At 38.4% G+C, this 25,288-nt stretch overlaps 1 protein-coding gene across 4 annotated transcripts in view; it reads left to right on the forward strand.

Annotated features, from left to right (window-relative positions):
• The first annotated feature begins 674 nt into the window (after positions 1 to 674).
• The window catches only part of brat (brain tumor), a 160,032-nt gene continuing 135,418 nt past the window's right edge, over positions 675 to 25,288 (forward strand). For 2 of the 4 annotated variants that reach the window (XM_046630545.2, XM_069137034.1), the window contains exon 1: positions 682 to 1,131. The gene's annotated coding sequence lies outside the window, so the exon portion shown is untranslated. Of the gene's footprint in view, positions 1,132 to 23,449; positions 23,745 to 25,288 lie in introns of those variants that run through there. The other 2 variants (XR_011177413.1, XR_011177412.1) reach the window with 2 other exon arrangements.

Here is a 25,288-nt window from a genome sequence, read left to right on the forward strand (position 1 = left end):
TGTAACAAACTCGTTGGTTAAATTTGCAAGGTTTCACCTGTTGCAACAAATTTTTTTTGCTGTGACTATATTAAATGTCACTCATTTTCACCATTGTCAATGCTTACGCATCACTGGTAAAAAAATACCGCAGTCAGCGCAATTCCGAATACAAATATCTGAAAAATAGTTTTATCTTATGCAACAACAATGCCAAGAAATGTATTGCTTTAATTGAATTACCAATCGTTGCAAAAACACTTTTCCTGGAGTTGTTTTATAATAAAACCACAAATTTTTCGGATTGCAAGTATAATTGGGCTGACTTCGAGCATTTTCGTATCAGAGCTGCGCAGGCTTTGATAACAGTAAAAATAAGCAGCTATTTACTCGGTCGGTAAAGACTGACTGCAGCATCCTCTTAACATAAAAATTTCCTGGTCCAGCCAACTATTTTTTGCCCAGCGTGCCAAACACGTTGTGTAACATAACGAGAAGAGACAAAAGGATGAAAAAGCATCCGAGTCGAAGGAAGAATGAAGAGGCTTGAAATCGCTGGAGCTTGAGCCGCGCGGCACGCGCCCAACTTCTAAAGCACTCCCCTGAGCTTGCAGCGACGCCGACGCCGGCAGCGTCGCCGGCGTCGTTGGCGTCAGTTGCGCGCTTCAGACACGCAGAACACGCGACTTGGCCAAGCCAGGTGAGCCAAAGAGACATATCGATAGACCTCGAGCGTAAAACGAGGATTGAAAGTGCTCGCAAGCACGGGTGAAGAAGGAGAAAAAAAAACAAAAAACTTCAAACGCTGCGAGAGTTTGCTTTTCGGCTCGCGGTTGTTTTTGTTGTTGTTGTTCTTGTTGTTGTTAGCTTTTCTTTTTTTTTCTTGTTCCTTTTGTCCGCTCTCCAACTTTCCTCATCCTCAATAGAGTGACGTGTGAAGTTCTCTCACGTGTTCAGACGGTGGTGGCTCTGTTAGTAGCGGAACGGAGCTTCTTCGTCGTCGTTGTGCCAAATTACAAAGGCTGCAAGCTATGGAATGACGTGATTGTGCGGTTGGCTGCATACCGAAAGCTCCTCACTCACGGCCACGGAAGAAAACAGCGCTGGCACAAAGAGACGCCTCCATGCTTCGTGACGGATGGCTGTTACGAGGTAAGCTCTAGTTCAAGGTCATCGCTCGTTCGCCGGGCCGCTGGTCGTTGCCTCGTCGAAACTTGGATCATTTTTAATCCCCATCGTGCGTATTAGTCAGAGAAGTGAGCCGTTGCCAATTATTATCGCCAAACAGCACGTACCGACTCCGGAATCGGTTTAGGCGTGCAGGTGCCGAGAAAATTCCCTCGATTTTACTGTTTGCTTTTAGGAATTCCATGCCGGGCGTATTTCCAACGGTAAACAAAAAGCGTTGCGCAATTATATGTAATGCGATTTTCGGTGTAGCCAGAGACCTTGACTTTATAAACGTCGGTGGGTTCCATCACCGAAACAGCGTGGTATCCAATCTAGAGCTTGCGACTTGAGTACCGTTTAATAATTACGAAAGCTTACTTCTTTCCATTGGTCACTTTCAAAGGTCACAGGTACGATTCGAGGCTGTTTATGTCATCTTTTTTATACATGTTATCAACAAAGGACAGAGATATATTCAAACTATATACCAATTGTAAAATGTATCGACTATTCAGAAAACCGACCGAGCAATGTCAATTTTCGACAATTGTAATTGATTCAACATCACTTTCGAGTGTTTCGATTGATGTTTGAAATTTTTCAAGTACCTTACTGTGAAATTGAATGATGCTTCTCGAATCAAAAAAAAAAAACTTGTTTCATGTTCACGAACGTTCTTCGAAAGTTCCAACAACTTTTCACCTTTGCACGGTCAATTTTTCATTTCACGTTAAAAACTTGAATCAAGAATCGAACCTTTTGTTTTTTATTTTAAATCGAGTTCGAAATGATCATATTCGCAGGTTACGATTATTTCTTCGAAGATACAAAAATATAGTGAGATTATAAAGAAAAGCTTAGTATGTATCGATATTTCATTTCAAACTGCGACGAAACGACGATAAATCATTTTATTCAAAAGCCTTTCCTTTTTACTAATTAATTGTAACAGCTGTTTTGTATTTTCTAAGTAGCCAATTCAATATCACCGATTGTTCCGTAAGCATTGGTGAACGTTTTCGTGAGAATTCTATAACTTATTTTTACCCACCATTGTTACCATCAGTCTTCACATTTTAACTTTCAAAGAACCCGACCTTTCCTCTTTTCAATCCGCATTGTCGACTAGCTGTTCATTAAATTTGAACTTCAAAAGAAACGTCATGTTCCGTAGAACCCGAGCGTATCGATTCCGCGTACGCTATCGATTTGAGGAATATAATTACAGCCTCGGTTACGCGACGTGACAATGTGAGGCGTGCGAGACTCTTGAACGGCATTTCCACGCATGAAAATTCCGAGACGAATTTTACAGTCATGCTTTCGTAGTTTATTCCGATTTTATCGTTTTCATATAATCAAGGAAATTACTCGGACCTTTGAACATCCACCTTCACCTCACCGTATATTATACGTATATTATACATTCATATTCTCGGCGGAAGAAATTCGTCGGGGAAAAAAACACTCTGAACCACCTCTTAAAAGTTTTTCACTGTAGTCCAGAAAATTGGGGTTCAAACTTACTTACACAGACAGCCTAGAAAATTCATCCTCGAGACTTTTTACCGCGGGATTCAAATCTTGTTCCGCCCATTTCTGAAGACACGGCCGCGCGGAATCTGTATTCATATATATACATATATGTATATACGTATATACATATATATACATATATATAAAAGAAAGGAAAATAACAAGAAAAGTTTTCGGAAGCCATTCGGAACCGAGACGAGGGCTTTGCTACGTCGCCATTATTATACCGAAGTTGTGGCTTCAAAGGGTATAATACACGGGAAATAGCGTGATTTCTTTTTCCCTCTATTCCATAATATCATGGCGAGAGTTAGAAACGGAAGTTGTCTGCAGCTATTGTTTCGCTTTCTCCCAACGATTTCGATTCTTACTTATTTTCCACTCTTTTCCCCTCGCCCGTGAAAATACGTTCAAAAACTTTTCTCATTTTCGTGTCTGGCGAGTCTCCAGCGACTTAAGGGTTCGATCACCTTTCACGCCTAAAATACCGTCCTACAGGCGAGATTCATTCGGGGTCAAGTCTTTCGGCTCCGTTCGACCGTGTCTCCGAGTCAAGTTCATTTCGAAGAGATTTATTGCGGTCAGAGACTTACGGGCCCTTCGTTGTACCTTCTGGAAAGATTCCACGGACACGCATACCGTTTCCATTGATTTAACGGTTCGTCGATCATTCTTCAGCGTGAACCAATTACCTAAAGAAAATAATTCAGGAGGTTGAAGAATGTGAAAATTTTCGAAAAAGCGTGACGGCTTGATTTCGTCTTCAATTTTTCCAGTCATTTGACCGCTTCGATTTTCATTCGGTCCAAAAATTTTCACGCATAAATCTCCAAAACAAAGGTTTAAAAAAACCCCACGCTTCATTGCATTACCCAACGAAGTTTAAAGCCCTCATCTTAATATCGTCTTCAGACAACCTTTTCATAGGAGCATTACGTGTATAACGCGAGAAAACCGATTGTGAGCCGCTTACTTCTGCCGCTGTAAGAAGAAAGAAATTTTCAAGCTGACTAACACCGACAGAAAGTACCTCGACTGAAATTTTTATTCTTCTTTATTCGTCTGCCTGAGGATTCTTACTGTTCGGAAAATTCCTGGCTGTTCAACGAATGTTGCGTGAGAATCCCGATCCTCTTATATTTCAATATTGAGACTACCACTTATCGGCTCGGTTTGTCTTTAGAAATTGGAAAATCAATTGTCTGAGCTGGGAATTTCACTGTTTCAAACTCTCAAATACATAATTCCAGAGCAGCGTGACAATCGTAAATGTGAACCGGATTCTCGATCAGGACACCCCTTCTTTCAAGAAATAAAACAATATCCCTCTCATAGTAATGTAAATACACCTGAACAAAATATTGGCTAAAATGCCAATAATTTGAAAAAAAATGTACAATCAGACAAATCCAATACGATACAATTATTACTGTTTTTGGGTTCATTTGTCTGAAAATCAATCACATTAAACGTATAGTCACACAGTAGGCACCTGTAAATATTTTTTATTCGTTTTCACTATCATTGGTTTCCTAACTTTTGATTCAGACGGTGAGGACGATTAATCCTCAACCGACCATGACAATTAGAATATATCAGATAAGAAAACGTGATACCTTACACTGACAAATTCACCACTCGTAACGCTTCTTATACGATGCAACTTCATTGCCGTATATGTGCGGTAAATTTATTCGTAAATCCCGCAGCCGGTATAATAATATAGATTGTCTTGATATTCAACCAATCAGAATGTGTGCGTATTTTTTTTTTTTTTTGCATCGAACAAGTTGAACGGATTCTCTTTTTAAACCTAACAAAAGTAACAACGTTACACACTTTGTAAATCCAAGGAGTGAAAAATGTCTAGCAACGTGTAAAATCCGCATGAAACGGGGAAAATTTGAAGCAATTAAAATAGGTTATCAAGTAATCGGAGGTGCGTATTTATCGCGGATGAGGAAAGATCAAAGACAGCTTATTAACGGCTGTGTGGATAGCTATAAATACGGTTTCAAATGTGTCCCTAATAGCGGGGCGTGTATATGCGAGGAGTTACATTACCATAATCACCTGCACACAAGGTAATTTACAAGCCTTTGCTCAGGCCTCGCCTCGCCTTAACTTCATACCACCTCGTCCTCCATTCAACCCGGTATTAAATATTCTTTGTTCAAGCTATCAGGCTTTCTGGTTAGGAGATCGTCGGCTGCTACTTGTTTGGTTCATAAGAGGCGCCCGAAGACGGCGTCTTTCAAGATTATGCTAGATAATTCCTCTTTAATGTTTACACCGCGCTTTCGACCGAGCTTCGTACACACAGCATCCCGGACTGGGGTATGCGTGTAAGCCCTCAGGAACCGCGTGTGTTGAGCACGGATTTTCGATAAACAGCTTTGTCTAGAAACGATGACCAATCGTACAAGTGACACTTAATTCTCTTACAAAACTTTCCTGTAATCGATGCTGATCCTTAATTTTCTCAATCATGAACACGGGACTCTGATAATTCCGATCATCACGAAGCCTGATCGTCATGCAACCTTACCGAAATATTTCTACGAGGGTATTACGGTGAAATAACTTACAAAGTATCACAAGATACCCTGGCTAAGGAATTAGACCCTTATTTTTGTACACTGGCTTTTTATCGACCAGTAACACGAAAGCTTTTGGTATGGATCAAGGTGCGTGGCGCATAAAGTCTGATCGAAAATCTATACAGAAGACGATCTGATAGTGAAATTGATACTTCGAAAGGTAAACGTCAATTTACACTCGAATGGTGACATAATTTGAAATTATCAAAGAGATCACATTGTTTTACCGTACTTAAGATTTAGGAATACCAACAAGAATGTATACAAGTATGGACGGTTTGAAAAAAGTTCGTACACGAAAAAAAAGAATTTTTTTAAACAAAAACAATAGTTTTGCATCTGAAGTTAGGAACGAAATTGATGCAATGTAGAGAGTGCCTTAAAGTCGTTAATGAAAGAGTTTCTTCAGTTTAATTTCACAGTTTAAAAATATATTTTTAACGAATCTTATTTCAATCGATCAAACTTTGTTGACTTTAATCGCGTTTTTCATACGGTATAAATATATAGAAATTTCACGTTTTCAGATCTTGAGTAGCAGATTATCCTGTCCCATTGATTCGTTTGAAAATTTGAATTCTCGTCAATTATTGTTGACGGAATGTCACACCGGATCGCCAATATCTTTGACCCACTTTTTTGCTATAACCTGCTACTTCTCATGCTAAATTACTTAGTCGCGAGGGTCAAGCCGCGGTGTTGAAAGCACGTAGAAAGCTGCATATCTCCGTCACTTTAGAGTGGCGGTAGAGTCTGACATTATCCCTCAAGATTAATCCTCATTCCGTCATCCCTGAAAACCAAGCTAGGACACAGATAGAATCTCATTTTGAGGGATGATCTCAGACTCTTCACAGCTGAATAACGATTTTGCACGATAAACTCACGGAAGGCGGTACCGATTATAGCCATATGCAAATTTTTTTCGATAAAAAATGAACTCCGGTTCTGAGGAGAAAAAAAAATTCCGAATCACAAGAAATCATCTGACAGGTTGGCATGGAAATCTTATCTTAATTAATATCATTAACATTGAATCTCAAGGCAGATCTTCAGACTATTAGAGACTGAAACATACAATTATATTTAAAAATTACAGTTTCGAATCTCTTTACGTTCTTGCGAAGGTTCGTCAGGTCTTACGTCACAGTCTTTCAAACGGCAATGGCTAATTACAGGTGTTGGAAATCAGCGAAGTTTGCGCAATCGCAAACGAAAAAGGTTTCGGTATGTCGCAGGGATTTTTCATTAATTGTTATTCGTTGTCTATATTGCATATCACTTGATTCACGGTGAAAGAGAGAGCGGATCAACTGCTCGACCTCCGATATCGCGAGTCCAATTGCGAAGGTTGATGAGTGGCCGAAGAAGAAATCAAACATTCGCATGCGTTTCTAAGCTTCTTTTTGTGACTAATAATGGCGAACTCAGTTTTAAAAAAAGCACCTCGTAAACACAGTGATTCTTTATACGCACTGCCTCGTCTCCCAAAATTTATTTTGTCAAAATTCAATATTTTCCTGATTTTCTGACGACTTGGAGCGGTTTCAGTGAATGTGAACACGTTTCTGCAACACGATTGCTGCACGGATGACAAATGTGGAGAAATCTTGATCAATGGAAAAACTTCATAGTGTGTAATTGATTTGCAGTAATTCGTTGAGTTTTTAATTTATGGCAAATTATACGCTGTATTATTTTTTGAAGTGATTAAGAATCCCTTTGAAAAGCCAGACAACGACGTTGATTTATTGTTGAAAAATGATCTCATTTCATTTGTTTGTATAACTATAATTTATTAGCTGATTATCGGTAAAGAAAATTTGAAGGACCCAAATCTTCGTTCTTATCAACAATTTGTTTTCCCTCTCGGTCTCAAAAATGCATACCAAAAAAAAATACACTTTTATATTTTAAACAATTTTCACAACGATAAAGCTGATTCTATAAGAATTCGAATCTACAAGTCGCATACCGAAATCAAAATGGTTGTAATTATTTGCGTCGATACGTAAAACTGGACGACCTTTGTTCAAATTTCCTCGGTCAATTATTATTGACTGTTAAAATCACACCACCACATTTACATGCTGACATCTATAGCGCGACATGAATTCCTCCTTTGTGTCTTCAAGCAAACAAAGAACCATTTAACTCCGCTGTGTATTATATTCTGAAATTAAATAACGCGCAGATTAAACGGATTGTTTTAGTCGATTTTTACCGATTGCTTGTACGGATCGCGAAAATGTATGGAAGTTTTTTGTTTCTTTTCTTTGTTTTGTCTTTTCAACGATATATCGTACATCCATACGTCAGACAGATTCGTTTTATCCATCGACAAGATTTATGTCATACACAAATCGTCTTCAACGTTTCGAAATTCAATTGAAAAAAGCTGTTCAGTTTTTGGGCTGAGCTGTCTTACACGTGGTTCAATTTCCCGAACTTTTCATCGCTCGAGAGTTTTGCAACGTCAATGTGACGACAATTATTCGGTGTATACGTGCTCGTTATTTGGGTCAAGCAGGATTAACCCGACATTCACTCTTAAAATCTCTTCATTCGCCCCTCGAATTCCGTGTCAGCTGCCTAATCCGTTTCACCGACAATCTTTACCCCCCCCCCCCCCTTTTATCATCATTTTTTTCCCTTATTCTGTTTAACCTCCCGTTTTCCTTTCACCTTATCTCTCGTTTTAAAGTAGAGACAAAAGTCGGTGATCCCTGGTTCAGGAGCCCTTCGGAACCTTTGGAGCGCCAACGGGGTGTTAAATTATTATTAACCCTGCGTCGAGGTAACCTTTGGTTTTCAAACCGAGAGCAGCTTGGGGATCGCTGATAACGAGGCGTGCCTCGATACACGTTTTGATTCGAATCTACTTATACCGAATCACTCCCAGCGGAAATTATCCTCTCGCTGATGCATCGAACTCGGCGCAAGCTTTTAGATGACGTAACCGAAATTCGATTTCGAGATTCGCATTTCGCGATCTAACGAGATAATGGAATCTGTTCCGTCTCGGCATCAATTTGAAGAAATGTTTGCTCTTCAAAGGACGTCTTAGCGTCGCGGATTCCGCATCTCTTGTGTTACGATATTACCGCAGTACGTGGAGTAGAAACTTCAAGCTTTTGTTACGTTTACTTATACCTACGTATAACCACCATTATTATCATGTAATAACTCGTCTCCCTCTCACGAATATTCACCGCTTTGTGATGATATTTCTCATTTGCTACGACTAACTTTTGATAACGACTCGAGCCTATCCGGATCGACGTTAATTGAATGGGATACGAATTGACTGAAAAGTTGCCGTGAAATTTTACGGACAAACTTCGTATTCGAAAGAAACGAGAAACTCTGAAAGCTAGCGAATTTTTTCAAGCCTCTCGAGTTGGGATTTTTTCCATATTCTCAATTCTCTCTTTCGAAGTTTTTCAAGCGAACGTCGCTTGAAATAAATCAATTCATTTTTAAATTCTCCCCACAACGTGAGGCCAATCACTGAAAAATTACCTCACGCTTATAACGATTTTCAAAATATTTTTCGACCATTACCCACTATGTTGAAAAATCAACGTCTCTTTGTTCAATTCACCAATCAACTCAAGTCTGGGACGAGAAATATGACCAGGAGCGTTTTTATTCCAAAAGAAAATACCAGCAGGCGACAAAATCAAGATGAAAAAACGAATTACCCACCTCGAAACAGGTAAACAGGGTCTTTGTGAGATTCCCGGTCACTTTGCACCCGCTTTTCGCCACTCTGGTGTAAAGTCTCGGTTCTTCACACCTCATAGTTTCCATACCTTTTTAAATCGCGATCTCTAATTAAAATATCTCACCCACGTTAAGCAGACTTATGGCTACAGGAGATGGCTGAAGCTTTTCTCGCGACTTTCACGACAAACTTTGCGAGGAGGTGAAGCTTAATTAATAACGACCTTAATACTTTATTGCTTTTAGCAACGTTGACAAAGTTAATTCTCATTATATTATTATACCCAACGTTAAACGTCGAACCAACCGGCTCCTTGCAAACTATAGCAGCGCAATTTTTTTCTCCATGTGAATTCATCGTCTTTTCCATAAAGTGCTCGAGTTTTTCTTTATATTTTATCTTTACAATTTTAATAACGTGAGGCGGAATTAACCATAAATTTTCACTGATAATTTTTCCAAGCACACAAGTATAACACGTGAAAAGAAAATAATAACGTTTGTCAGAAACTTTCCTGTTGGAATCCATGATATTAATCTTACAAATATATGTAACTGCTAGACAATGGCCTTATAATTTCGTGTAATAATAGTTGCAAATTGGATCATAATTTTGGTGAATAACTTGTGTATTCTATGCTGCCGGTATGGTTGAGAAATTATTTGTTAAAGCGGGTTTTTCAAAACACTTTCTCTTTACGTCACAACGGCACGATACCTATATCTGGGAACATATTGAAAACGAGGAATTCGATCGGAATGAAAATATCCGAACAAGTTTCAACCATCGACGAGGTTTCACCCTGACAAAGAGAAGCGAATTTTCATTTCTCGAGGCCTGGAAGGGCAGGCTAGACTCTCTTAACGGCGACTGCACCAACGTGGTAGGTACTTCCGTTTGACTGTGCAGTAGTAAGGAGTGAGTGTAAACATTGGGGAGCAGAAAATAGACGAAATATTAATAGCCGTCAGAGGCACCACGCATCTGGCCATCGTGGCTGTAGGCGGCGAAGAAGCGGGTTCCGCAGAGCTAGACTCGAAGCTAAACGAAAACTTTTGAGCAAGCGCGTTTCGTGGCTACAAATTGATGTCGACAAAATGACAGCTCGGCCGAAGGGTGTCGACAAGCCAGAGAATAGATCTGAGGACTTTAAAGAACCGCCACGCGTTGTCCTCGCTCACTTTCTGTCATCTCCGCAAAGATATCTTGTTGGAAAAAATATTGGGGAAAAAAATTGACCAACGAAAATTTATACGGACACTGACAGGGATATTCTTTGCTCGGAGATACGCGTGTCGGATCGTCGAATAGTCTGTGAATTTTTTTCGACAAAAATCGGTAAAGTCTATATAATTAACCTGGCGATAACTAGACGGTTGAAAAAGTTTACGTATTATTGAACGTTTGGTTGAGATGATTTTTCGAGAAACTCCTCATCGACGATACGAACACTGATCTCTGGAAAAATCTTACCAGTAATATGATTTTGATTTTAAAAAACGTTGTCAACAATTCAGATTTAAATATTGAATTTGAACTTGAGTGAATCATGATGTGCGGTTTAAGAATTGTGATTCTGAGATTTCATCTTACAATTTTTACACACTTTGTCTTATAATCATTAATCGTACTTTCCTTTTCCCAGGACATAAGGTTATAGACTGTAATACAATTCTTTCTCAATTACGTACATTTATACAATACTAAACGCAGTAACGCATGTTTTCTTGAAAATTTCTCTCTACTGGGTATCAAAGTTAATACGTCAATTCCAATATCCTTTTCATTGCCCGGGCGATTCATTCGAGCTGAGAAATTTTTTACAGAAAAAAGAGAAATCGAAGTGCTTAAAAAAAACATGAATAAACCATACCGAAGTCCACAAGATCTTAAGCCAGGACGCAAACCTGCTATAACTCTAAACTTCTTCAATCGGATTTATACAAAGATCAAAAAAAAAAACGAATAGAATTTTTTCTGGAATCAGTGAATTAAAAATCGACACATTTCCACGCGATTTTTCCACTCGAGCAAATATCTTTGTGCCTGAGGATGAGAATTCACCGCATTTTGAACGAAGTCGCAGTGTCTTGCGTGTCTGAGTAGATGATTTTTTGTTGCTCTCTAAATTGATTTTAAATCCGACTATAACTTCATTCATAGTGTTGAGATCTTGTGAAGGAAGTCCAGTAAGCATCGATTAATAATCGATAAGTAAAAAAGAAAAACCAATCGTGAGGAAGAATAATTAATTACTTTTGGTAATTTTTGGTTAGGACCAACCGTTCAATTCGTTCAATCAGCGAAATCCTTTATCGAGAATCGAGAATCTTCGTGGGGCAGATCACGGATGCTGTGCCCTGATTTGTCGAAGAGGCTTGTTAACATTCGGCCGTCGAGGGAGAGCCGTTGACCAATCACTCGAGGAGGATATGCATACTACTCGGCGACCAGTTGTTGACAAACTGGGTCCCAGGGAGAGGCGATGCGATGTTCCCGGGCTTTCAACTTTGTTGGTCGTTACGGGCCGCGCCTGCAGGTCCCTGTTTACGTTGTTTGACCAACGACACACAAATTTGGTTCAACTTCGCGTTTAGCCAACGTCGAAGCAAATTAATTCCAACATTGGCCCGATCCTTCATCCCTCGTACCGGCGAAATATTCTCCCTTGCCGCCCTTCGAGGGCGATGATCTGTTTCAGTGACGTCATCAGAATCCTGCATTGATTTTACCTCGAGCGCATATTTTTCCCTTGAGTTACCAGCTTGTCGTTTTCTTTTTTTTTTCTCTCTTTTAATTTATTTCAATAGAAAAACTACGTCGAAAAATCTACCGTTATATTATTTATGTCAGTCATAGTGATCGCGTATTAAAAAACGTTCTTATTATGGTATGAAAATGAATCCGCAACAAATTCAAATACCCGAAGCTAAGGAATGAACTGCTTCAGAAATGATTTCATGCAATTAGCACGTTCAAAATGATTAAACTCTGCTGTTGTTGATATTGATTTAAAGGTTTTTGAACTCATTTTACTCCAATCGCCATAAATCTTACATTTTAGTACGGTTAAACAGCGCGAATTCGATTGTTGCCGAACACCTGTTATACCTTACCTTACACTTACACAAGGCTATTTTTACCCCATTCGGTGTTCACTATTTGTAAAAAATTTTTAATCGATCTCTAGAGATCTCTGTGATGAACAAAATAAGCCCAAAACCATTAATATAATCAAAAGTACCAAAACTCGACCGTTTCAAATGTTCTAATTATAAAAGCTTTCCTCAAATCGTTGATATCTTACAATTAGCTTGTATCAGTCGAATTTTTTCAGACTTATTACTATTGCATGGTCCGAGTGTTGTTTAATTATTATTCACCACAATTGGGACAGGTAACAATGCTCGAAATTTGTTAATCGATTCTTTCTCTTAATCTAACTTAAGAGAGTTCATTCACGACCGTGTTTCGACGGGCCTTTATCATTCTACCCTACGTCGAGGGCTGGAATTATACCGTGAAAAAAATGAAAATACACCCTTGCAAACTACTTCTGCAATTTTTATTTCACCTCTTTACTGCCCCCGACGTCCCACGGCAGTGGCTTTTCCCAAATTTTCACAGAAAATGTATGAGGCTGTTTCACCGTCAACCCTTGTCAACGTAACACTCGATGTATTATTGTCACACTCCGGGGAACTCTGGAATTTTATAAAACATAATGAAAACAAAAGCTAAAAAAAAAAAAAACATAAAAACAAACCGCCAAACGACTGTTACTTTTCGAAATTTTAAGCCCGAAAGAAGCAAACCTGTGTTTGCCAAATGTGAAGTGGACAAATTTTCATCACTTGCCGACATTCGTTAAAGACACAGGTAAATTATTATTCATTGGGAAAAACCACCATTGTTATCGTAAATCTGATAATAAGATTTCTGAAGAACTTCTGTAATAAAGAAGGAAGCCATAGCGTTCAATCAAAATTAGGCAAACGATAAGCTTTTGGCGTTGGAAATACCGTCCAATAGTATTATTCGTCTGGAATTGTAAATGATTGAACTTCGTTCGTTAAAGCTAAAGATTTTTCGCTCCTGTTTCATGATTGTATAAATCGCCTTTCTGGCTCGTCGTTTCTCCTTTTTATTATTTTTCTACGTACAAGCAATGGCAATACGTTCTTAATATACCGCGAAATTGGATCCGACAAGCACAAATTGAACACTGGATACGTGAGGCTGTGGCTTTAAGGTACGAGCCGAAAGCGTAGCTACTAATACAGATGGAATAAGATCGGTGGTAAAAAGGAGCGTCTTACGCAGGATTTGAAATGAAATTCCGTTGTGGTTCGGTCGCTGGCACGATGTAGCTCCGGTTTAATCCCCCCGAATGAGAACTTGAGCCGTGCTTTTAGCGGTTTGAAAAATTATTATTTCCACGATCCTTTTACAGGTCGTGCAATTTGCGCTCTCAAAGCACCGCAAAGCTCCCCAGAATTGATGCAACCTCTACGAGCTTTTTTCTACCAGACTTTACGCGGATGTTAAACAGCTTTCCACAATTACTATGGAAACACGCTTCCTCGAAGCCAAGGACTGGTTTTCAGACGCTGGGCTTAAATCCTGTATGGAATTATACGTAAATCAATCAACATTTAGATGCGAAGGTTATAATCCTACATGGAATAAATAATTCAGCAAAGATGGGCTCGACTATTTCAAAGAATCCTCTTGCAAACACTGTTTAAAATAATTATCAATTACCGATTACTCGGTTAAATTATTATTTTCAAGTTTCATAAATCTTATCATTAATGATTTTAAAAAATGGCAAAAAATTGTTGATACTTCCGATGTTTGTTACGAACAATTTTAAGTTTTTGTCGATCATTGGTCTGAATTTGATATTTATCTGTTATAAATATTTCTGAACATCCTCGAAAAACGATCTCAAACTAGGCGTGCTGCAAGCAATATTATTTTCGTAAAAGTTACATGGAATATGGATGATCTGTTATACCTGAACAATTTTATATCACGACATCAAATTACCCAGAATATATTCTAGAATTTATAATATGAAAGTACTGCATAACCTGAGCTTTCATGGCTTGCTCGATGGTCTGAAACAGGGAATTTCAAATATCCGATAGACTTAAACGGATTGATCAATTTCAATTTCCAAGGATTCCAGATTAAAGGGAAATGGAAGAATATTCATTTTGATTTAGGTGCAATTTTTTCTAATTTCCTTTCGTCATTCTGATGGTTATGACAAAATAGAATGTATAAAGCCATTCTTTTTATAGCTTGCCGTTTTATTAAATTTTTCGTCCAACTTGTGTTAACTACAGATTCTAAAAACGTGAAGCGAAATACTTGGCCATTTTTGAAATTATTAAACAGGTCTTTGTTTATCGGTTCAACTGCCAACGAGAATGAGTGTCAAAAAATTTGAACAACGGTGCGCTTTGAAAACTTTTTACTATCGATACCGTAACTATTTCTTATCGTAAGCGAATAACATGTATCTTTTTAAGTACAAAATGAAAATCAGTGCCCAGAAAATGTAGTATTGATAACTATAAGATGATCACTCTTAACAATAACTTGCAACAAATTTTCTTGTAATAGTAACAATGTATCCAAATTGTTATTACAACTATAGCTATTTCACCGAAATTTACTGATAGGTATAAAAAACGAAATTTTCCAGGTATTACGACACACGTCGATGATTGATAATGTCACGTTCAATGTATTAGCCAATGGCTTCGGAATCAAATTCCGGCATTCAATTTTTCCAGCGAGTCGCAAAAGAGGTTTTCAACGATACCTTTCATCGCCATGAAAAGGAAACAGCCTGTCGATCTGTCTGACAAACTTCCGCGATGATTTCGAAAACGGCCGAGTTTTGACAGAAGAATTAGGTAAAAAATAATTACTGCAAAGTCAAAACTGTACAAATTATTTTTTAGAGATTTTTTTAAATTTAGCTTATTTAGAAAAAGTGATATGGAGGAAAAAGTATGTATTCATCGGTAAAACATTGAAAATGTATTTATTTCTGGTAGAACCGGAAGTTCAAATTAAACTAGATATGACAATTTTTCATGCTCATTATTTGATGATAAAATTCTGCGAGGTTAAATTTTTTCGTCCAACTGTTTCCAAAATCATCACAGACCGAGATTTTTCTAAAAACCTGTTTTTCGGATTCTAGAGGTTCGAAAACGTAAAGATTCATCGAAAGCAATACTTTTCTGATATCACCAAACGTGATGAAAAGTAAAAATATGAGAAAAAAAAAAATAGATTGTTCGAACGACGGACTCTCGCAGCATTTACGAGGGTCGTAATGCTGTTATTACGGGTACGAAATTCGGGCTTATATAAGCCTTCGCTTTTCGACGACCTGTTGAAATTGAAAATTTCCGCTTAATCTTAATTAACGACAATGCGACACGACGCATTTTCGGACGACTTTGCGCATATCTGCGTGTACACGCACACGATCGTCGTTGCGTCACCCATGCAGGCTGCAACGAAGAGAAAGTTAACATGAAAATCTCTAACTAATAGACTCGTTCCTGCCTCACTCGGTGAAACCTCGGCAACGCTATTCAGTTCTTTTTTTCCCCTAATCCTGAAGAAAATAATCAAAATTCCCTGCTGGAATATGCCGGAAATATATCCAAGTGATTTGAATGAGAATTGTTTTTCCCTTTAGCCACAAATATATTTTTATCTTACATCATTGTAAACGAAATTCAGTTATGATTATGAATTAATTGTTCGATAAATTCGTATTGAAATATTTCTATACTCTCGATAAGAATTCCGATCTCGAAGTGAAACAAGTTGAAACGCATTTTTTCTCACGAATATTATCCTGCATGAAAAAGATGTGTATATTTTGATAGAATTTTTTTTTTTTTACTACAGTTTTTTGAACACATTCTGTACAAAAAGAGAGGCAATGCTTTGAAATCAGTGAAAAGATCGATCCTTCAACGAAAGCTCAAAGGGATCCTTTTATTTTCACCAAGAGAAAGATGTCTTTATATATGCACTTGTGATTTTACACAACAACGGTTATTGGTTCTTACAGTCAATTACCCGAGATCGGCTTCATTCGAGTTTGAAAACTCCGTTCGTGTCGCTGATTTTCGCCCGTGAAGTTCGGTAATAGCTTTGTGCTCTCATCGTTGAATCGAAAAAGACAGTCCGGCTTGATCGAATCTGACAATTCTGCTTCGTAACTTGAGTTTCGTTCGATCGCATGAATAATTGCGTGATTGTAAAGTTCTGTCGGTAAGAAGAATAACAGCCAATTTTCTATCGAGCAAAATATTAACGACAAATCGTTTTTTTTTTCCCTCCAACCTCTGCAAATTTGACTCATCGAATTCTCTCTATCATTTTCTTCTTATGGATATGGAGACACCAAAAAGAACGATCGTCGAACAAAGTTCTGGTTAATTATAAACAAATCTTCGTTTAGACCGAATAAAAATTCACCCGAATGATATTTTTTCGCATTGATTGTCGAGTTCATTTAGAAAATCAAGGTCTTTATGTTTCCTTTTACTCCTGATTCGACGCAGGAATGAATGAATCTCAAATCGTTGAAAGTGTTGAAACTTTGGAACATTCGACTCGCTCGACATTTGCATTTGCAGTGTTTTCACAGAGAATGAGTGTAATTTTTGTATTATTTGCAGTGTACATAAAATGCGACGTTGGAAAAATGTTGTTTCCCTTTTCGCCCTCGGGTTTTTCCTTCCTATCCCGCAAGTACCGACCGGAGAGGTAATTCAGGATCTCATTCAACATTCACTAATTGTTAATTTCGCTATCACAGAGTGCCGAGGCAAGCGTTGATTAATGCTACGTATTCATTAAGTGGATCGCCTCGGCGCTGCGAGCGAAGCTCCTGCCTATCAGCGAGCCCGTGGATTGGCTCTCGGACCTATTTGCACCACTAATTGTATTTTAAATTGGAAAGGGTTGCCGTGTTTCGGGAATCACAATTTACATGCGATTCTTCTATCTCTCTCTCTCTCTCTCCCGCTATGACGGAAATTTCCCGCAAATCCTAAGCATTGCGTTACATAGATATTCAAAACTAAAATCATCGTTGATGAATTTCAACCAAAGTCCATTTTTTTCCCCCCAAGTTCAGCTTATTAAGAAGAACTCGAAACCAATATATTGTGCTTGGAATTAAAGTTTTGTTATTCAGGAAACATGTTACTCAAATCACGAAATATTTCCGAAAATATGTATAATATTTCAATTAACGATGAAATATAACAACGATTAAGAAAGAAAGAAAGTAAATTTTTCCTTCCTATTTGAGTTGATTGTGTTCAATGTATTCTTAGATACGTATAATAGTCCTTATAATATTTATGGAGTCGAAAAGTGGATTAATAAAAAGTTGAATCGTGTCAGAATAAACGTAAACAACATAATTGAAGAAAAAAAAAATAGCTAGAAAAATTGCGATATCTCCATTAATTATCATCAATCGTCCGTATTTAACGATTCTTCAATTGAATAAAAAACGAGGTAATCCGAAAACCGCATTGTTTATCCAATTTTCAAGTATTGAGGCTAATTCGATTCTACGCCGACAGATTTATACATTTTCTCTCAAATCAATGATACAAATGGTAATTCTTAGGCGTATTGGGGTGGCTGGAAGGTTAAGTACGTAATTTGGCATCACCTTTAACCGCGGTTAATTGAGTTTTGCAAAGGTGGCTGGAGGCCCAACGACGAAGCTGACTCTAATCGCTGGTAGGATCTAGAATTTCAATTGCGGCTCGTTCATTGACTGCACGCGGAGCGGGGCGAGCTGCTGCTAATTGTAAGTTGCGAATTCTCGCAAATTGGGTAAGCCTTCGCTAACGCGACTTAATACCGTGAAATGACCTCGGGCTCTTCGTTCATTTTGCAATTATGCCAAGATAACACCACCGCCAAGAACCCTGCGCTGACTTTGCGCGAAATTTCATTCGCAAAGCGTATCATTCATACTCGAATTACGTTGTTTTCATTCGACGTGACTGCCTTTTTCGGAATGCCGAGAAAAGCGAATAAAAGCAATCGTGGTCTGATCGTTATTAATCGTTATTTGTGCTGAAACAGTTCTAAACTCTTGATGCGGGTTAATTAACGTGCGTTGAAACTGTAAAATAAACGTATATTGGGTATAAAACAATTGCAAATTCGAGCTTTTTCCGAAATAACAAAGGGTTTAAATTTTTCGGCGGATCTAAGACTCGAAAACTTTTTACTGCAGAATCGATTTCTAGAAGCTTCTCGTTACTAATTGGAACCTTTGAAACACTGCGACGAATATCCGAATCTCCCGGAAAAGCTACATCTCGAATTCGACCTAATGAAATGACATAATATTATGCGGATACAATTTTACATAATGTTGTATCGTCGCGTTTGAAACGTATGAACCGAATATAAATTCGCCTGCGAACAATTCTACCTGTCAGGTGCAGACAGAGCAGTCGGAGAAGCGTAACAGTTTCAGAATTACGTCGATGCGAAGAAAAACAACTCGTCTGATTGAATACTCTTCCATAATGCTTTCCATTGTTATCATTGTCAGTTTCGTTTTAAACGGGCAGCACGATTTTGCGTCGATAAATGCGATGTGCGCAAATTCGGTCACCTTGGCATTTATCTTCTCCGACACAATTCTCATTGTTCATGGGCATTCAAACAAATTGGCTATTTGGAATACCATTTCAGCTCGTCTATCACCAAGAATATCTCGTTATATTTCGCACGAAAATGGACAAGCGAACATTATCCTCGGTCTTATTTCAATATCAGGGTCTATAACTCGTTCAGAAACAAAGGCGTTTGAGTGAAAACTATGACGCCTGATTTTTTCCTAAAGATATTTTAATGCCACTTGATTTTCCGAACAATTTAGAAAAAAACTAGAAGTACAGAACAAGGATTGTTTTTTTTTTTTTTTTTTAAAGAGTGTGTGAACTCTAAATAACTGAAATGTAACGTAGGATATTTGATCATGTATTATAATCTAGCTGGAAAATAAACCGAGTTAATACTACAATATTTTTTGTCCAATTATGTAATATCAAAATTGCTTAGGACCCACAAACTTCAACTAGTACGAATAATTGGTTTGAAAAACTTTTTGACACCTCCTTTTTCGGTAAAAAATCACAACGCAATTCAGTCTCCATTTTTTCAATTCGGCAAAAGTTTAAACTTCAGATATCTCGAAGCTGATCTGCGAACGTTGCGAGAGTTGGGTACATAAGATGAAGATATTGGTCCGGCGATTAGGCAGAAAGAAAATAAAGAAGAAAACGTTTATCCCACGAGCTATCGAGAAATGCGGGTTTCATAACCGGGCGAAAAGCTCAAACTCGCAATGTACACAAGAGGAAAGTAACGCCAGGAAATCCAGAATTTCGAGGTCGGGAGTCCCGCGAAGCTTTTCGCAAACGACCGTGAAACGAGCCACGACATAAATTCGACTATTTTTATCTCGGCTTTTCTCTCTCGATCTTTTTGTGTACCAAAGAGGGAAAAAATCGCTTCGCAGTAAGGGCACGTCCCCTGCTGATACATTCGTAATTCACTGTTTGTCAGGCACTCACCTTCCCACAGACCGCTGCTTTTTCCATTTCGAATCATGCTGCTCCGAGTGCCTGCTTGCAGTATTGGAATTCGGCATCACACAAAACTGAAGTGAATCGTATTTCTACCTTTGTTAAAGTTTCATATTCGTCAGGAGAGAACTGGGGGCAACTGAGGCTGATGGGAAGTCGAAGAGAGATTTGTTAAACAAATTTTCAGGGGACTACGCGACAAAAATCACTCACAAGGGCCGCACCCAACGATATATACTAACAAATTATTCAACTTTATATTAAATACAACGTATTTTATTCCTTCTACTTTCTTACGAGACGCGCACTTACGGCCGAACACTTTCGCATTCGTTTACGCACTGATTCGCTCTCTGTCGTCTGACCTCTCGTCGTCGGTCCGTTCGGTCTGTTGTTTACTTATTTCAACTTGTACGATCTTAATTATTAGAAGGTATTATTCGTTCGCACACCATGACACAGCTACACGTACATTCTTAATCTACGATGCGCAATTCGATTAGCCGCGGTTACGGGCGATCGTTATCACAACAGTTCGCTGTTCCGCCATATTTCAATTTGTTGGTTATTATCAAATTCAGGCGACTTTCGAAAAAGCTGACCGATGTCCGGGAACTTTATTTGCTGAATAATGCAAGAATGTAAGATGTTCCAAAAATTCTGTCCTCGTTCGAATTGCTGCGTCATTTCTTGGAATTATGTCTAGCATGGTATGAAGAAATAAATAACGAAGTATAAATTAACTTTCTTGGAAAATACTGCACATGAAGGCCCGTTTAATTTCAACCCTTATCGTAGAGTGTTTTAGTTGATAAGAAAAAAACAAATTGTTTTCAGGGTTATTAATTTTTTCGAGTAACATCATCTTAGCTCTTTGGTAAATTTATTCTGGCTTAATTCAACGAAACTTGTTTCGGTTGAATATCGTCACATCGTTTTCAATCCTACGCATTATTCACCGAGTCAGTAAGGGAGGCAGAAAAATATTTTTCGATTAAAAAATGTCGAACTAATCTTTCCCACAGGAACCAATCAGCGCTATCACGATTCCAAAATCGCTGGATCATTTTTCGGACCCTGTTTTCTCGATTTCGGTTAAATTCCAAACGCAGTTGGCCATTTTGGAGTCAGTTGAGCTGTCGCAAAATCCGGCCGTGTAGCAAAGCCGTTATTTTTTGCTGCAGCAATAGGTTGCAATAAGAACGAGCAAAGCCAGCTCGCCGAGGAACAAAAAAAAAGCTGTATTTAAACGAAAGTTTGGTTTAACACGAGTGCATTAATGATCCGCTAAAGGACTGACTTGGCAAGCCTTCTTTGCAAAAACAGGTTCGTTTGGTAACTCGTAAGCACGGATCCCCGTAACGAATAGAAAATCGTTTCTTGCTCAGGTTTTAGTTTTTTCCACTCGTCCCCGGGGCTTAACAAATATTTTGAGTCGCCGGTTAGAGGGATAAAGTGTTCTAGGTGAAGTTGGATCCGAGACAAGGAGTGAGGAGGCATCGTTAAACAGGTTTAGCTTCAACCCCACGTAGCACGGAGTTATCCAATCGGCTAACAGGTCCCTCAAGAAACTCGGCATGCCTTTGTTTTCCGAGGCAACATAGGAGGCTTTAATTTCGTCCGACCCTCGCCTCGCAAGCTCCGAGAAACCTTAGAAGGTGGGTGCCTACATTCGTGGGTAACAAAGCGGCGAAAGGTTTTGCGAGCACAATTGACCCGCCTCTTCCTTCCATTCGCCCCCGCCTCGATGTATCAACGATTGCCTGTATTATTATCGAACCACGCGGTTCTGCGGTCGGTGGTAAATGGATCCAGGAACGCCATCCAGGGTGAGAGAGAGAGAGAGAGAGCGCTGGGGGGGGGGGGAGCTTATATTAAATTCGGTATTCAGCCACTGACACTACGCGCTTTTATCGACGGATTGCGAAGGTTACCCCTCTACTTCAAATTATCGCCTCTCCCATCGGATTTTCTCAGCGACGGGTGTTTGTTGTTCAATTAACACGATCGGAGAAAATGTGATGAAAAAAAGGAAACGTCAGCAGAGTCACGAGTGTGCGTTGAAATGCAAAAACGTGATAAAACGAGGTTCAATAAGCGCAAATACAACGCTGATCGAGCTGTTGAAAAGATTGAAATACGGTTCTTACAAGCTTTTACGGTTAATTCAGAATTTGTACTTTATAAACAAAAGTTTTGTAACTCTATTGTCGAATAATTCGATTTTTTGTTCATATTTTTTTTACTTTATTTTCACCCAATTTCGAGTATTCTGCTGATTTGCTTGCCGTCATCGCTTGTTGAATCAAGAAGACGATAATATTACGGAACTGTAAAAATGTACGAAGGACAAATTGCACGTACATATTTAGTTCGGAAACTCGCAGAGAAGAATTTCGACAGTTTTCGTTGAATAGACACAATTTGTAAACTTTCTCAAAGTTCGTTCAGATACCTATAACTTACGAAACCATTCACCGCCATTTCTTTTCTTTTTTTTATTTTTTTTTTCCTTGTACAACATTCTTTAAACTTTGTCCGAAGACGGAAAAAGGAAATTTTTTCCCAACTTATTTTACCACCCCGTCTAAACAACGACACATTTTCTTGGAACGTGGGAAACGGGAATTTCTTTGGAAGGAATTCACAAAACTTTGAAAATAATTTTTATACCTTTTCGTTCGTCAACTCCTCGTTTGTGCAAAATCCAACAATAAAATGTTTCATCTTATTAGAAATCTAATTTTGCACGTAACTTGAATTTGATAAATTCTTATATTTCAAGATATCGACAAAACAATTTCACGATAATGTAAGACAAAAACTTGCTTTCGAGTATGCAGGGATTTGATTTTCTTCAAGTCTAAGAGATAGATTTGCAAGTATGTATTACGGATCGCCTGACAACATTAGTTTGCGGGAACTTTCCTTGACGCGTAGATTGCTGGTTATCGTATTGATTTTTCCCACCCAACAGACCTGCCTTATTTTCGCAGTTAAATATTTGCAAGGCACAACTTATTGCGCCTGAAATGGTTTCGCATGCACGCCTCGCGATTGCTTTTGTTCGCTTCACAACGACAGTTTATTCAAATTCATTTTCTCGTCACTTATTCATCGTGCAAATCTAGGTGACTCGTCGATGTTCCATAAATTTTATTCACAAAATATTCAAACTTTTACGCGATTCATCGATCTGTCGTCAAATATTTTACTCAAAATCTACTCAGATTTTACCGGAAAATTAATGCTTTGCGATGTATTTTACTGTATTAAGTACAGTCGATTCGTTGAAATGTGACGGATATAGAAAAGTTTAGAACCTGTATACCCACACGGTATTTTTCATGGACCATTGTTCGCCATTTTCACAGAACAATCAATTAATTGTAAGCTAGACTGTGAATCCTGTCGATCTCGAACTATGAGCGTCTGACCTTGGCGCGACATTGCATCTCTTAAAAAGAACCCGAGTGAAAAGCGAAAGCCATGATAGAGAAAGAGTAGACAAAGCTGACCGCAGCCCTGATTAGTTAATTTGCAAAACACATTTCGAACAGAGCATGCGTAAAATTCTCTGACAAATTTTTGAATCTCATCACAGTGTTTTTGTTTTCACTTTTTTATATAAACTTATCGTGATCCTTTCCTACTTTTCAATGTTTTTTTGTTCTTTGGTTGGTAACACGCATTCTTGCGAAAATTCTTACAAAGAAATTAGAATTCGTGACAAAGATGTAGACCTGAATTTTTATTGGTTTCAGATTGCGTTTATAGAAAATTCATTTGCTCAAATATAGTTCACGAATTTCATTGGACCATATTTGAACGACTCGTGAAAGGACGTTGAATGGAACAAGTGGGAAGCCTTTGAGCCAATGATTATTGCTTACCTGCCATTAGTTTAATTCTCGGAGGATGAATTCATGGCCGTTTGTTTCATTTGCAGTTTAATCGATCGAGATATGAATCACCGATCTGCCGATAGATCGGAATGGAATATTCTGGATGCTTGTAACATTGTGTATTTGAAATGCGAAAACGAATTCCGAATTTTCGATTTCAAGCATCTATAAATTACGAACAAATGTACAATTCAACATCATATTTGAAATAAAAAGTGATTCAAGCACAAGTTTTGTCAAGTATTTTTGCATTCCAAATAAAATGATTACCACGCTTTGTATTTACTATCTCAAAAGACGTTTGCCAAGCTGGCCTGCTGGAAGTTCACGAATCTCTGACAACGTAATTCCCAAATGGAATATCATAACCATACGACGAGCAGTTACAGCAGTGCGTTACATCAGATCAATCTCGTGTAATTCTCCGCAGCCAGCGATCGGAATTGGGACGATGACTGAGGTCATTAACGTAATTATGCTAAATGAGATACACTTCACTCGTCGATCAGCATCGGTGTAATCGTTCGACCCACGTCCTCATCTGGCGTTGGACGATTGTCGTCCGCTTAAAGTGCTTCGGAATTATCAATTCTTCACGTGGCAAAAACCTGCATAACACGGTCATTCGCCTAATCTGGCGAAAAGTCTGCGGGCCGATTCTCGTTAGGTTCGATTTAGTTTTGAAACTCTTTTTTTCGCAATCTGACTTGCAAATATACCGCGAGAAGTGCCTTTTGTTTTTAACTCGGCGAATGTGGGTTATCGCCAAGGCAGCGCCCGGTACCCGCTTTCAGAGATTTGATTTTCAAATTGGTGAAATGGTGTAACTCGCGACGCGAGTCTACGTCTATCCGACATTCCAAGAATTTAACTAACGATTTACATACTCAAACTGCACCCGCTGCATCCATATTCCTCTTCTGCCTCCATAAGCCGAGATAAATATTCTCCATAAATTGAAAATTCCACATCGAATGCGATGGAATGAGTAACATCATAATTTATTATTCAGGTTCGATGTTTATTCATTTAATTTTATTAGTCAACGTTTCTATCCTGGAATGATATTTAGAACATGTGTCATAACAACGGATTTTTTACAATCGATTATCAATTTTTTAAACAAGAATTGCGACAATCAAGCACGAGAATTGAAACATTCCGTAAGAATTGCTTTCTTTGATTGTAGAATATAGTTTTCTGATAACTGGCAAAAATGCATCAGAAACTGTGTATTTTCCGATACTAATCCAAGAGCACTTTTGTAATCACATAATTTTTTTAAAATCCCGATCACAGTCGAAACTGTGAAAAATTTTGTCGCTCGAAGGGAATCGATAGTTGCAATGTTTCAAAAAAGAAAACAATTAAAAACTGATCCAAAAATATTTCGCCCCGCGGTTATTTCGACAATTATCGGTAATAAACAATACCTCGGATGTGCCACACGATTTTTTCATAATCTTACGCGAGATCTCGTATCTACTTTCTCCAAACAGACGTACAGCGACTTAACACACTTGAGGTGTGAAGGAAATTAGAATTTCTAAATATTCCTGAATGCATTAAACACGAGTGTGACGTCCATACGAGAACTTTGTCGCGTCTGCGGGGAATCCGTGTGATAATAATTTCTCGCCGAAAGACGCAAAACGGTGCGAAATTAACACGATGAGTCAAATTACTGCGATGAGCAAT

This window comes from Neodiprion pinetum, chromosome 6 (genome assembly GCF_021155775.2).
Source record: "Neodiprion pinetum isolate iyNeoPine1 chromosome 6, iyNeoPine1.2, whole genome shotgun sequence".
Classification (NCBI taxonomy): domain Eukaryota; kingdom Metazoa; phylum Arthropoda; class Insecta; order Hymenoptera; family Diprionidae; genus Neodiprion; species Neodiprion pinetum.